Genomic DNA, 15,092 nt, shown 5'->3' on the forward strand with positions numbered 1-15,092 from the left:
TCAAGGTTTCAAGAACAATGTTTTGTGTATGCCACAATTTTTTAAAAATGGTTTAAAATTTAGAGGATGATGATTTTCTATCCCCCCTACACGATGCTCCTTTTGGGGATGTATTTGGGATTTTACATTATGATGTTGGAACAATGGGTACTAGTGGGCCTCTAAGGTTACTGCTTCTCCTTCAGATGGTGTTGTGTTCTTAGAATATATTGCTTCCACACCAACATTAATAACTAGAATTTTCTCTGTACTTGAAGGTGCTTGAAGTTTTTTTTCCTAAATTTATTTTCGTTTGGATTCACCAGACAAGCTAAATGACTTACTTATTGAGAGATTTTGTGACAATCAAGTCATAATATTGATACTATTGAAGCGTTTTGAAGTTGAATGCTCAAAGTAAACACTTGGTTGAATCTATGCTTTCTAATTTTGAAGAACATTATAATATTATTATTGGGGGTCCCTAATTCTTCGGTTGGAATGGCCTTTTTTTTTCTAAGTGAACTCTTGGTTTCAACCCCTTAAACAATTTTGAGTTCATTCTCTAGGTTTGTTTACCTGAGTTACCTTAAAAATAATGAAATAAAAAGAGTCTCATTATCATTGCCAACTTCTTTGAGCAACTCCTTGTTATTGACCCAATTACCAAATCCATTAAATATCTATGTATGTTAGATTGTGTGTGTTATTTGAAATGGATAATATGCTTCTCTCTTGATTAGCTTTCTTTATCCTCCAAGTTTAGTAGTGCGGTGCCTCACAACTCACACCACACTTAGCCATTTTTCCAACTAGGGAACCCCTTTTATTATCTTTTGCCCTTCTTATGTTTTGTCTTGTTTTCTTTCCCTTCTTCATTTTTGATCTTTTAAGTCTTGGAGGTTCAAAGGAAGGCCCATTACCAAGAACACTTGAGCCCTCAAACCCTTATCTGCAAAAGACTAATCCCCAAACAGATCTATATTATTCTAAAAGGTTAGCACCCATAACTTGATGCTTTATTAGGACCTATTAGACCTCATTTTGGTGATTTTGAGGCTTGAATGCTCATTATGCTTGGTCTTAGCGTACCATTTTTTCTCCCCACACTTATTTTCACTATCTTAGCATTCCTTCTAAATTCTTGCCCATCCTTTACAATACAAAATGCCAATGACATTCTTTCTTTGACAATTTAGGCCCAAACTTAGCATAGGGCTCAATATCAAGGTATTAGTGGGAGATTTGATTTTATGGTCAATTTGGATAATTTTTGAATCGTTAAATGAAGGAGTAAGCATAAAAACATCTTATTTCTCCTTATTTGTATATCATAACCATACTCGAGAATTTGCAACTTTGTAACCTATTGGATTTTCAAGAAATCAAGAACAATTAAGCATTTGGATTCAAGACTTCAAGGAAAGCATCCAAGCTCAAGATCTCCAAAACTCTCAAGTTCTTTAGTATAATTTAATTCAAAGACAATGATCTCAGATTGAAGCAAGTTTTTGGGTAAGTGCACCAATATGTTGGTAAAAAAGGGGGTTTTAGGATTTTAGAGAGACATAAATAACATTTGCATGCAATTATAATCAATATTACAAAGGAATAAAACACATAAAAAAAGGCACAAAGACTTAATATGATTCACCCAATCCCTGGGCTACGTCCACCAAATAGCTGGTCCAATATTATTATTGAGTGATTCAAACTGATTACAATCCGTAATCCATTACAACTCAATACCATTGCAAAAAGCTACTAAAACATCATACATCATAAAATTCCTAATCCTAAGAAATTTTATACAAGAATTATGGAAGTTACAAAATTAGGGTGCTATTGCTAGACTCTACAAGAGGCACTAGCCCTAAACCCATGTAGAAAAGATCTAGGGGGGAACCATGTTGAAGGAAGTTGGTAAATCTCTCCTTGGGCATTGCCCCTAGACCCCACAAGGGGTGTTTCCCCTTGACTCCATCATGGGGCTGCCAACCAAAAACCCTTGTAGAAAAAAACTAGGGGGAAATTGCATTGAAGGAAGTGAGAAAAAAATAACCTCTAAGTTTTATTAGGCTTAACATAACAATAGGTGGCCACATGATGAAAAAAACATAATTTTTCAAAGAACGTGTGCTTGTTATTGAAAATTTGAAATTACTTGGTTTAGGTAAAAGAAGCCTAATTTGTTGCATTTTGGAAAAAAAAAAGAAAGTTCTTAACAACTCATGTAGGTTATGAACAGTTGAGAACTATTTATTTTTTTGCTTGGTTGTAGTCAAGCTCATTTCTAACATTGAAATTAGCTTGACAATGAGTCATACCTTCCCAAATGCCATAGAACATAAGAATGGTTCACTCTAATTGATATTTTAAAGCGTTTACACCAATTTGTATTGTGTTCATCTAAGAGGTAAGAATTTGATTTTTTAATTAATTCAGGGTTTTTCAATTGACTTAAGTTTTTTTATTCATTTTTTGTTATATTCTTAAAACAATCCCTCACAAAAAAATAGACAAGAATGGCCTCTTCCTTAATAACCACCACAAGAAAAAATCTAACTATTGTAAATGAAGAATAATAAAAAACCCAAAATGTTTGTTCCACAACATGAAAACCCTCAAAATGTATCTCCTGAATAACCACAACCACACCAAAACCTTTTTTTCCTCCCATATATAGGTAGATCTTATAAATCACCTAACATAGAAAACTACTTAAATTACTATGATAGTGAATAGGTAGAGGGCCTTGATGAGACCAAATTGTGTCATTTGTTTGACCCCACATTCTTCCTTTTTCTTACTATTCCTATTTTCATTTTTGTATTCCTATGACTGTTTGATAAGATAGAAGAGGAAAAAAAGAAAACTTCAAAAATTGAACTTATATCAAAAGATTGGCTTTTTGCTGACCTTAAAATTACTTGGATGTCATAATAGATAAATAATAGATGGGTGTGCACACATGGACAAGGTCTACTCAATGATAGGATAATATTTGTTGATGGTGAACTAGATAGAACAAAGGTTAAAAGTGTTGTTAATCTATATTTAATCACTAGACGATATAGTGGCCTATGACCTTAAAACAAATTATATGTTGTTTTGGATGATTGACTATTTCTATTACAAGGATCAACAACATATTGTTTTATGTCCCAACTGGTTACATATCATTTTGGCCAATTATTTTAGATAGTAACATGCTTTATATAAATACATAGTTAAGTCTTAGACTTGAACACATATGATGTAAGCAAGATAGTACTATTTGATCAAGTGCTATTTTTTATATGCAACAGTGGAATGCATGACTTTAAATAATAAGAGTTTGCATTTTATTTCATCACATAGAAATTGAGAAGGTAGGGCCCCCTTCCTTATTTTTATAGGTGATTCATATGGTATCACTACTACATTTAACATCATTTTTCGACCAAAAATTTTGACCATCAACTAAATAAATTTAGGGTGGTCGAAATGTAAAGGCAAAAATTTCTTTTTTTTTACATATAAGACCTGTGTTGGTCAAAATTGCGACCAACACAGGGCTTATACATCCGCAAAGTTAAAAAAACATTTTCCCAATTACATTTTTCACGCTCGGTTTCATTTGACGTTTTTGGAGCATTTTCGCATGGTTATCTCTGCATTTTTGCATGGTTTTCTTTGAGCCCAGTTTCATTTCAGGTTTTCTCCACCCACTTGATTAATGATGCCTGCTAGCCTTGGGAATAATATGAAAGGGGACCTTGCATTTGCATCAATATAGGGGGGGCAAAATAGTAGTTTGAAACTCTCGACATTGTCTTTCTTTCATTCTTCTTGATGTGCTTGACTTCAAAAGCTGTTCCATTCACGACCTCCAATCACACCTGCATCTCCGATGGCCAAGGAGAGGGATTTCTCTTCGAGCATATTTCCATAGGTAGACGTGTATTTTAGTTGTAGGTTTTTATGATAATATTGAATATGGAAGTGAATCCTATTACTATCATTATTATTTTTTATGCCAAAGTTCAGCCATTGTTGTGTAATATAAATGGGAGAGTCTTTGCTCAAGTGTTTTTTCTTAGTGATGTTTTGATGATAAGTGTTAAAAAGAGTCCAATTGCAAAAAGAATATAATGTACTTGTTGTTTCATTTTATTGAAAGTGTGTAGATGCAGATTTATCATTTGGAATGTTGGTCTATTGTAACAACTATTATACTTTTTGTTATAGTAATGAAAGAAAAGAAAGGAAATGTATATGTAGAAGCTATAGTTACAAAAGCTTAGAAGAAATAATAATGACAATTTTTTTGTTTTATAAATATAGTTGTGTTGGTATCATATTTTCCTTGTATTTTTGTTTTAATAATACATAATTATATTGTATCATTTACACAACAGTTTCATATTCAAAAAAAGAACAAAAAGAAAAAAAAAATTGAGTGTGTTTCTCTCTTCAACTCTAGAACATTCAACTTAAACATCAACACATAAAGATAATAATTTGAAATCTGGTGTGTTTAGTGCTTGGAGTTGTACCCTCAATACCTAGGCCATGTGGGCTATAAAACATGATATTCATGTGATTCTATGTTAGATGATGATGATGATAATGAATAATCACCATCTACTACTAGCTCATGTAGTGATAAAGGGTCTTCAATGCACCTCTAACTACAAGTATGCCATGGAAAACTTGTGATGGAGATGACTCCTCAAACTAATAAACTATCATGGAATTTTTTTGATGAAGATGACACCTACAAATACTGGACTATCTTCAAAAACTTATGATGAAGATGGAACCTAAATTTACTAGACTATAATTGAATTGGTGTACTTTGGATCCTTCACCGAAAGTCTCTGTCATTTTGTTAGAAGATGATTTATCTTCTAGTTCAACCAAAATAATCTTTCTCCTATATTTCAACATTACATTTAATTGTTGTATTGCAATTAGGTCTTCCTACAAGGGTTTCCATTTGGATGAATAAAAAACTTGTTGGTGTTTTAAAACTACTAAGCAACAAAATGCTTAATACCAAGATGACAATACTCACACAGTCTAAAGACTAGCCAATTCTTATTATCAATTGTATGTGCAAACCATTTGGGCCAAACTTTTACAAAACCAAGGGTGGTTTTCTACTCTTTTGGCTCTGCAAAACTAGGGTGGTTATACCCAGGGATGATACAAGACTAGAAAAACTGTATGAGAATTATCTTAGTTTCATTTTGATTCTCATCTCAAATTCTCCAATACATGTACAATTCTTGATACTTTAATAAACACATCCCATATAACAGATATGGCCTAAAATCTTCTATAGGTCTGCAGATGTTCTCAACAATAATGGCTAACTAAAGCTAAAACATTCCATGTAAACAAGTAGAGGCCAACTTTGAAGATCTACAGGAAATAAAAGTAAAGTTGATTATAATTCTACATGTTGACAATCATGTGTGACACATTTCTCTTTCAGCTAGATTAAATTTGATCAGTGCCTAATTCATTGGGGTTTAGAGTCTACTACAAATCTCTAGATCTAATTTGTTGCCTCACAATAAATTTTATCAGCAATTCTTATCATAAATCGTCATTCAAAATCCTTTCCACTACTACAGCAACCTTATCAAATTCATCAAAGCTTTTACTTAATCCATTGAATTAACAGCCATGATAAATAGATATACAACCTAATTGAATTGCATTCAATTGCACAAGCCTTTACTTATACAACATCAAGATAACCAAGTAATCAAAAGGAGACAAAGTTAAAAAAGAACTGATATGGGGACAGTTCATAATTTGTATTCATTTTCCTTGAAAATTGTATACAATTTACAATAGACTCAGAATGACCTTCAAAAAGAAACACAGATCATTCTATATTCATGTATTCTCAAGATCTAACATAGAAAATACATCACAAATTTTTTCTAAAAAATGATGGACCAAAAATAGACTAAGTCTATCACTTAGCAAATAGAATTCAGACCTTTTCTCTTGCCCTGGAATTTCACTTATATAGTGTGAAATGCAACAAGCTTCAGGATAAGAGAAACTGACAGGTGTCTTTTACAAGGAATATCTACATACACCTATCACAAAATGACAAAACTATGGGTAACAGAAGATATCGAAATCAAATCATTCCTTTCGATGGGTCAGCTTCTGTTACATGTTTTGATGTTACTGAGTTGGCTATTGATCTGATTTATCTTCATATGTAAGTGCTAAATTAGCCAACGATGAAGCTTGTTCTGACGAGGGCACATTAACCTCCACTTGCAGGCTTCCACCACCTTCACTCTGCATGGTAAGGACAACTTCTACCTTTTCCTTTTCTTTAATTGTATTGGCATCTTGTGGTCCTGGTTCTGCAATTGAAAGTGACAAGTTTTTCTTGTCTTCTTCTGATTGGGTTTGAGTAGTGATGGTATCAATGATTTGGACTTCCTCACCCTGCACCTCATCACTGCTAGTTTCATCTACATCAAACTGTTCACTAGAAGCCATTTCTGCCATCCACCTGTCAAATGATGTGTCATCTGGCCAATTGAATTGCAAAATATCCTTCTATTTCTTTATTATATTATCAGCCTCATTATCAATATCAACAAATTCTTGTTTTAAAGAATCAAAGAATATTTTGGCTTTCACCATTTCTTCTGTTGTGGTGGCCCACCATGCATGCCCTATTTCATTTATGACTTGGTTCATTCTTAAATAGAATAAATCATCAAGTTCCTTCGCCCATTCCTCTTTGCTTTTCAAACTATTTTTCTTATCTAGGGCATGAGGAAATAAATTGAATTTTTGGCTCTTATATTTGTCTAAGTAGCCTATTATTATCTTCTATAAATGTATCCTTTTGCTATCAAAATCAACAAGATCAGAAACAATGTCAAAAACTTTATCAGTCTGATCACGAGAATTATTTATAACAGATAGAGACAATATGGTTAATGCTTTCTCCCTTCTCACCCATTTGTTCACAATAGGCTTTAGAGCCTCATCATCTGCTTTTAACTCCTCCTAGATGTTAATCACCCTAGCCAATTGATCATGGATTAGTGGCCATTCAACCTTGTCTCCTAGATATGTAAGAGTTGTTCTTAGTTTATCTTCATATTTAGATTCCAGCTGTACATGTAAGGCCCACAATTTACTCTTTTCTTCTTCAAAATCCTCAACAGTATAATACTATGGCCCTTGGGGTGTGTCTGGTATTTCAATGAGGGGGGTAGATTTGAAAGGTTCAACAGGGGGGCGAGGATATGTTATTTTAGGCTTGGTGGATTTTCCCAGTAGCTTGTTCTCAAGCTCAACTCTCCTTTTTACCTCTTTATTGTAGGCATCCACAAGTGCCTCATATTTACTTTGTAATTCAAACATTTCCTTTTCCTCCCTTTTAGCAGTAGCCAAGGAAAACTAAGAATAATCCACATTCATGTGGGCTGCCTGTACATGTGAGGTATCAACAACTCTCCTCACAATAATATTCCCTATCAGTCCTGAACCATTAAGCTATGCTGATACAATCCTAGATCCTCTTCTTAATGACCACATAAAAAGAGCAGCTTGATCATCACTAAAAGCAGTCCCTGCAAATTCCTTTTTTTTTGGGTCTTGTAACTTCAGTTTATTAGAAATAGAGTTGAAAATCAATGCATCTGCAATATCCTAATTAGGCAACAATAGTATGTTAGAAGTTTTTACCATTTGCCTTCCCTCCTCAGAGGTAATGTTCTGGAATTCTTGCATCATTTGCTCCTTTATTTGGTTTTGGATGGAGGCTTCATCCATTTCTGGATGGTCTGTTTTCATGTTCTTACATCTTTCCTCAAAATTGTGGATGTTTGCCCTCCAAAAAAATTGATGGAAAGCCCTAGACCTTACAAAACTGTCATCTGACAAAAATTGTTGGCTGGCTTGTTCCAAAATAGGGTCCAATTCCCTTCCCTTAAAATCAGCTACAGTCAGCTTGAGGCTTGGCATAGGAGGTTCCTGGGGGTTCCCTTCATCGATCTCTGCTTGAGTGACAAAAACTCCCCCTTGTGATCCAATTTGTTCAATTTGCTCAATAGTAAGCTGCTCCTCCCCAGTTCTCAAAAGGGTCTGTGAAGGTGAATACTCCTCAACATGAGAATCCTCCTCTCTTATTATTTTCCTCCTCTTAGGGGAGGGCTCAGTAGGCCTCTCTTCCAAAACCCTACTAGTGGACTCAATTATTTGTTTGCCTTTGTCCACTGTATTCTTTTTATTTTGAACAATAGTATATCCTGACCTTTTTTGGACAATTAATTGACCTGCCCTTATATTGGGAGTAAAACCCAATCTTCCCATTACTTCCCTGGCCTTATCCGAGTAGAACCTAATAAAGAATTGCTTCTTTTCATTCATTGCCTCTATTATTTCAGGAAAATTATTCATAAGTTTTCTCATCATATCTACATTTGTAACTGCATCATCCAAAGGACTATAATCTGGATCAAAACAATGAATGAAACCCAAAATTTTAGAAAAGACTTTCCACTTTTCTTTCCTAGTCTCTTGCTCCTGCAAGGAGTACTCATTCCTTATTAAGTCTTCAGGAAAATAAAATTCATGCTCAATTTTACCAAGCTTAATTCTCTGCCTTAGAGCCAAATGATAAAATCCTTCAGAATCACAAAAACGAGGATGGGAAGTGGCCATCTTATAAGGATTCAAAATCTTGTGCAGAGAAAGCCAACCTCCTTTTGTGATTACAAAATGATGAGCCACTGTGCAAGTAGGAAAAATTGACCCCTTTTGTCTTTTCAATAGAAGGGCTTCCTCCACTCCTCCCAACTGCCACAATATCTCATCAACTCCTACCTTCAAAGGCACTTGGTAGGGTAATATGTGAGGGCTTCCTTTAAAACCATATATTCTAAATACAGTAGAAACAGAATATGGAATGACATCTCCCCAATTATGTGAAACTTTCAAACCACTTGGGTTTTCCATAGGCCTAATGAGATTCATTAATGCTTTGGGGATTTTGGGATTGTCCCTTAATAGGAGGCATCTCAGCTTTGAAGCGAAATACCTATCAAACCTGACAAAACTGGCATTCTCTGAATCCCAAGTCATATCTACACTTCACAATTGAACTAGTAATGCTTCCCCACTCTCTTCTCTGTCTAATTCCATTTCTTTACTAAAATATGTTACTCCCTTGAATAAGAACATGTGCATTAACAGAGAATAATGGCCAAAAGTTTTTTCCACCTTACCCTTAGCAATTCCAATCAGTCCAATACGAATCGAATCTCCTCAGCTAAGTAAGAAGCAAAATCAAAAATTATATCCACACCAAAAGAGGAAATCTGAGTAATCATATACATAAAATCCACAGGCATGAACTCTTCTTCATCTCTCCCAAAAACTTTACACAAGGACCTATATATTTCTATAGCCCTAGAATTGAAGTATGCCCTTTTGAAAGGCTCCCTAGAGGATGTTGTTATTGCTGGAAGTGTTCCAATTCTACCTATGTGTGCGCTCAACGCTCCTTGCCTAACTGCATCTCTCTTAGACATATACTCATTTTCTAACCCTTTCAAATCAATGGGCACATGATAATCAGTGACAGGTCCTAAACTAAAAACTTCCCTAATCTCCTCTTCGCTGATTGTAATCAAGATTTCACCATCAGTTCTCCTCACTACCCTAAGCGCTTGGTCATAATTCTTAGCTACAGCTTCCAAAAATATCATAATCCATGAAAACACTGGGAACCACCGATTTCCCTAGCCCAAAATTCCAGATGTTGGCATGTGGGGCAAAAAGGTTCCTCTTTGAAAACCATTTTTTGAATAAAACAAGACCAGTCTGTGAAGTTGTTGCATCCCTAACCTAGTTTCCTTTGTCATACAGCCCATCTACTATTTTCAGCCTAGGGTTTAATGAAGTTAGCCTCTTAACTTCTACAGTTTCAACAGTGGAAGAAGGGAGTAGTTCAAGCAAATCATCGTGGACATTCCTATCCAAATAGTTCTCTTGACCAGAAAACGCTTTCTATTTTGGAGCCATTTTAATTAACTCTCGAAGGAATTGAAGCAGCAGAAGGATTATAATGCAAGTACTTACTTTGAATTTTGCTCTAGTTCTTCTCAGTGTTACTGCAATCTTTCTGCAAACAAACTACTTTACAATCTTACCAAATCCAGCACGGTCATCTCAACAACTATTTCTGCTTAGAAATGCTCTGAATCTTTATTCAAGTATAGTGGAATTAAGAAAATCTTCTGTGTTATACTCTATTTTTCTTCACATGCGAAGCTTTCATCTCTCATAAATGCACAGGGTGGCATCACCTTCTATATTCAAATTTACACCATGGATTTACGAAAAATCCTACGATCCAGGGATGTAAGCAAAGATGACTCATGTTCCTCTTGACAAGCTGGCAGTCAACCCAATGAAAATTTCCCATGTGTACCTTTCCTTCCTTGTTGGCGCCTCTGAATTGGACCCACATAACTCTAAGGACACGTGTCACTTAGGCGCTATCTCGCTATACATAAAGAGTGAGCACCTTGCCATAGTGAGATAGCACCCGTCATTGATCCTGATTTGATCATGCGAATAACATTTGATGCATTGCTCAAAATAAATATGGTGGGCCCCTTGTCGCCATGTCGCTATTCCTAACCTTCGTGCAACTCGCCATAGCGAGATAGTGACGATCATGGATCTGAGATAGATCTGACAATCAAAGTCTTTCATATATTTTGTGAATAGGGCATGGGTCCAATCATTGATGACGTGATGAAATCCTGGCTATATTGCCTACTGCTTGGGGCCCATATTTTTTTATTTCTCGGCTGGGCGCTATGTTGCTAATGGCGAGAAGAACAAGTTCCTGATAGCGACATAGAAAATCTTGGTGTCTTTGCTTTTCCCGGCATATACGTGTAGCCCATTAGATGCCAGCGTGTTCCAAAGATTTATAATTGATATTTGATGGAGTACTTTTTGGGACCCACTTACTCTGAAAAGTTGCTGCAGTACTACTTTCTATCTGGGCGCTATGTCGCTAACGGCAAGAGACACTAATTCTCCAATAGCGACATAGCAATTTCTGGTGACTCATCAAAATTTAGGGTTGGAAAGATAAAGGCGAGTGAAGTCATAACTACCCTCGTTAATGCATCTAACATATAATAAAACAGCACGTGCACAACGCAGCCTGAAAAAAATTACGATCATCGAAAAATTTAAAAGTGACTGCCGGCCATTATTTTTGGTGAAGGCCTCATGTCGCTAATGGCGAAGTGCCCAATTTCTCTAATAGTGACAAAGCGACTAATCAAAAAAGCTAAGATTTTTGTTGATGCCTTTTGTATCTCAATGTTGTAATTCCTTTTTAGGTTCTGACATGTCTATTATAAACATGATGAAATATTTTTGAAACAATACAATCTCCGATCACCGTATTTCCACTTGACGGTACCGCTTTTCAACTTAGCGGTGCTCGCTATGTCACTAAGGGTAAAATACTTGTATCTTTTCATAGCGAGATAGCAATTGCTGTACATCTTTTAGGGATCGGGTGGTCAGAAACACAAAAGAAAAGATGTGACTCAGGGTGCATAAAGTTTGAAAAGGATGGGAATCTTCACATATTTTTAGTTTCGCGCCCGAAAAATTTAAAAGAAAACAAGAACTAGGGTTTCGAAAAAAATTTGCTTCAAAGACCTACAAAATATGACTTGGCTAGAAACCCTATTCACCATAGGTGGATCCCAATCTGAATTCTTCTATACCTTGGACAAAGGAATTCGATTATGCAAAAATTTAGACCAACAAAACTATCATGGAAAAATTGTGACGAAGATGCCACCTACAACTATTAGACTATCATACAAAAATTGTGATGAAGATGACATTAAAAACTATTGGACTATCATGTGTACAAGTCACAAAATGATTCCAACATATGAAATTAAGTGTACTACATAGGATAGTGATGACTGAATTTGCATGCCCTCCAAATTTGGTGGTTGTAACATTTATACCAATTTCATTTGTGGGATACACACTCTTGATAAGTTAGTTAGCCTTGCGACTAAGGTCGATGGGGAATGTTGACACATGCAACTTGAGCATGAGTTTGAATTTGGTATTTCCTTGGAGATATTTACTTATTTTCTAAATAGAAGGTATCATCTCCATTTTGTCTATCATGATAAGTTGTCACAGGTTTTTTGAATGAATTTATTTTCTTATGTGTATTTCTTCTTATAGAATGAACAAAATTTATTAATGCTCCACCAAAATCCGTAGAAGGAACAACAATCTAAAGTTTGGGCTTGTGACTGCTAGGATCTCCTCCCTTTCCAAAGAACCCCAAATAGCAAAAGAAAACAAAAAAATTCAAGACCGTTTAAGCTTTACCCAATAATAATATCCCAGGAGTCCAAGAACAACATTTGACTACAAGGGTGGTGACAAGAAATGTGGGGCAGCACCCCTTTAAACCATATAAATTCTTCTACAGTTCATGTTTTGAATACCATAAAAACCTAGAATTAACATTAGAATCCATGGTTTGAATAATATAAAGTCTTAGAATCAATCAATACGAAATCCATGGTTTGATTGCTATAAAAACTTAGGACTAGTACTAAATTTCATGGTTTGAATGCAATAAAGACTCAGAGTAGTCATATAATGTTTTGTAACTCAACATTGCACTCTTCCCTAGAACATCCAATATAAAATTCAAAACTCATAAACAAAAAATCAATCAATTTCATTTCTAGGGCTTTTATAATTCCTCAATAAAGTTTGACTCATGAGGCTTCACCAATATGTCACTTTAATGACTTATATAATTGTTTTTTGTGTTTGACTTAAGTTATGTCATTATTAAAGGCATACTTTTCCATTAAATATAATGGCTCCTCAATAATACTTTATGAAGATAAGTAAAAAAATTACAATATAACCATTATAAATAGCTTTATTACTGTTACTATAATTTTAATATCTCATTGATTACTCATCATCTCTCTGTCTCATCTGAACCAGTTGGTCAACCATTGCTTCCATCACACAACCAACTACCTTACTAAAAATATTAATGGTTCTCTCTATTAACTCCTAACCTACTATAACTAGTAATTCCCTGAATATTTGATGAAATCAGTAGTGCCAAGGGTCATCACTACGTTGAGATCGGTCCAGGTGCCCTGCCAAATGTAGAAATGTTCGATACATAACTTACTATAAATTGTAAGTGTACCTAACTAAAAAAAATGAGGAGCAATCGTAAACACTTCTATACTATAGAAGGGAAAGATCCTCTTGTTTTGCCAGATGGAGCCCTCTAGCCATCAGCCTTAACCTACGAGGGCCAATAATAGGTCAATCCAAACATAAACCATGGCGAGCTAAAATGAGGACATTACACTTTATAACCAATCCTACTTGTCAAAAAAAACATAGGACACTTTAACAAACACTTTGACGAGCCCTCTTAACTTCAACGAGCTCTATTCATCTTTAGAGATCCCATTGTTCATCACCAAATCTCCATTAAATGATCTCTAGCTTCTCATGGAGTTCATATGTTAGAATCTTCATACATAGTATCACTTCCATCATCTGCAATAGCTGGTGATAATCCAGATGTAACCAATGCACGATTGCCAACTAAAGAAATACTAGAGCCAATGTTGAGATCTAACTCCACAATAATAGCTAATGAGCTTCCATGTTTTTTTATCAATGGGTTAATCTATTGAATTATTAGAAAATGTACAAGTCAATAAAAAAAATTCATCAAATCAAGCTCGATGTTATTCTCAATTATAACAACAACCATTTAGGCCAACTGTTCGTAAACTACATATTGATATTTGGTTGAAACTCAATAGTTTGGATGGTGAATTTGATAATGTTTTTATGGTTGTAGAAGAAGAACTCATTTTTAGCATATCCTTTCTCAAAACAGTTTCCACAAAAATTAAGATCCACCAAATATTCTACACCTCAAAATAGAAAACAATCAAATGATGCTAGTTTTGCACACCATGTTTACTTTGGTTCTAATTATCTTCCTACCAAATAATAGTATAGGGCTTTTCTATCAAACAATGCTACTAGCTGCCACATTTCTAAAATGATCAACTGCATGCCACTATCAACTATACTCTTGCACCTATGCTTGGTGCAAGCACTAGTATATAGTACTTAAGATACCACTGAATATCTAAATCATTATTTTTCAAAGAAGCTATAAGGCATAATTTGAGTGAATTTAAATACTCCAAGCAATTCCTGAGTGCGGATGTTTCAATTCCTTAGTGTCAAAACTTGAATATATTTCATGCTTATCATTTCCTCTAGCAATTCTTATGTAAAACATCATTAAAATAATTTTTCCCTTTGACAGCGTCAAAGAGTGTATATATACAATATTTTTGAAGTTGTTTTGTGCTAAATGAACCTTTTGTGATCAAGTCTTGTAAATATCTTGGTTGGTACAATTGCAGATTTCTTACTGGCTTTGTACTAGTACCCAAGATTAACATTGAGGACATTAGTAGAATTTCAAGTTTTTCTCTTGTATTCCTATTAATTGTACTTGATTTTTGAATATGTTAAAGAAGAAACAAATGCTAGTTAATTTATAGACTTTAACTGACCTGAATTGCTTGATGTATTTTTTAAATGTTGAGATGCATATACTAAGAATTTTTTGTTGCTGTAGGCCAAGCCACAACTGACAGATAGGTCCAAGCTTCCAACTATTGTGGATCCTGTGATTAAAGAGTTGTTGAACTTGAAATATCTTCAGCAAGTAAGTTGCATGCAAAATATTTCTTTTGAAGGGAATTGACATTATTTTTAAAAATACATTTAGTTTATACAATTTTACTCATGTTTTGGTGGATAAAAACTTAACGTTCTTCCACATTTCTTGCCCATTTTATTGCATATCTGAAATAAGACATAATCTTGCCATTTTCCAATAGCTAAATGTCTTTAACTGTGATTGGAATTTGGCATAAAATGTATTTTTTAGGTTAGATTGTTAGCTAGTTCTAGTTTATTGCCATTTCAAAATTAGAGGT

This window comes from Cupressus sempervirens, chromosome 11 (assembly GCF_028749045.1).
Source record: "Cupressus sempervirens isolate cs-2001-9-10 chromosome 11, ASM2874904v1, whole genome shotgun sequence".
Lineage (NCBI taxonomy): Eukaryota > Viridiplantae > Streptophyta > Pinopsida > Cupressales > Cupressaceae > Cupressus > Cupressus sempervirens.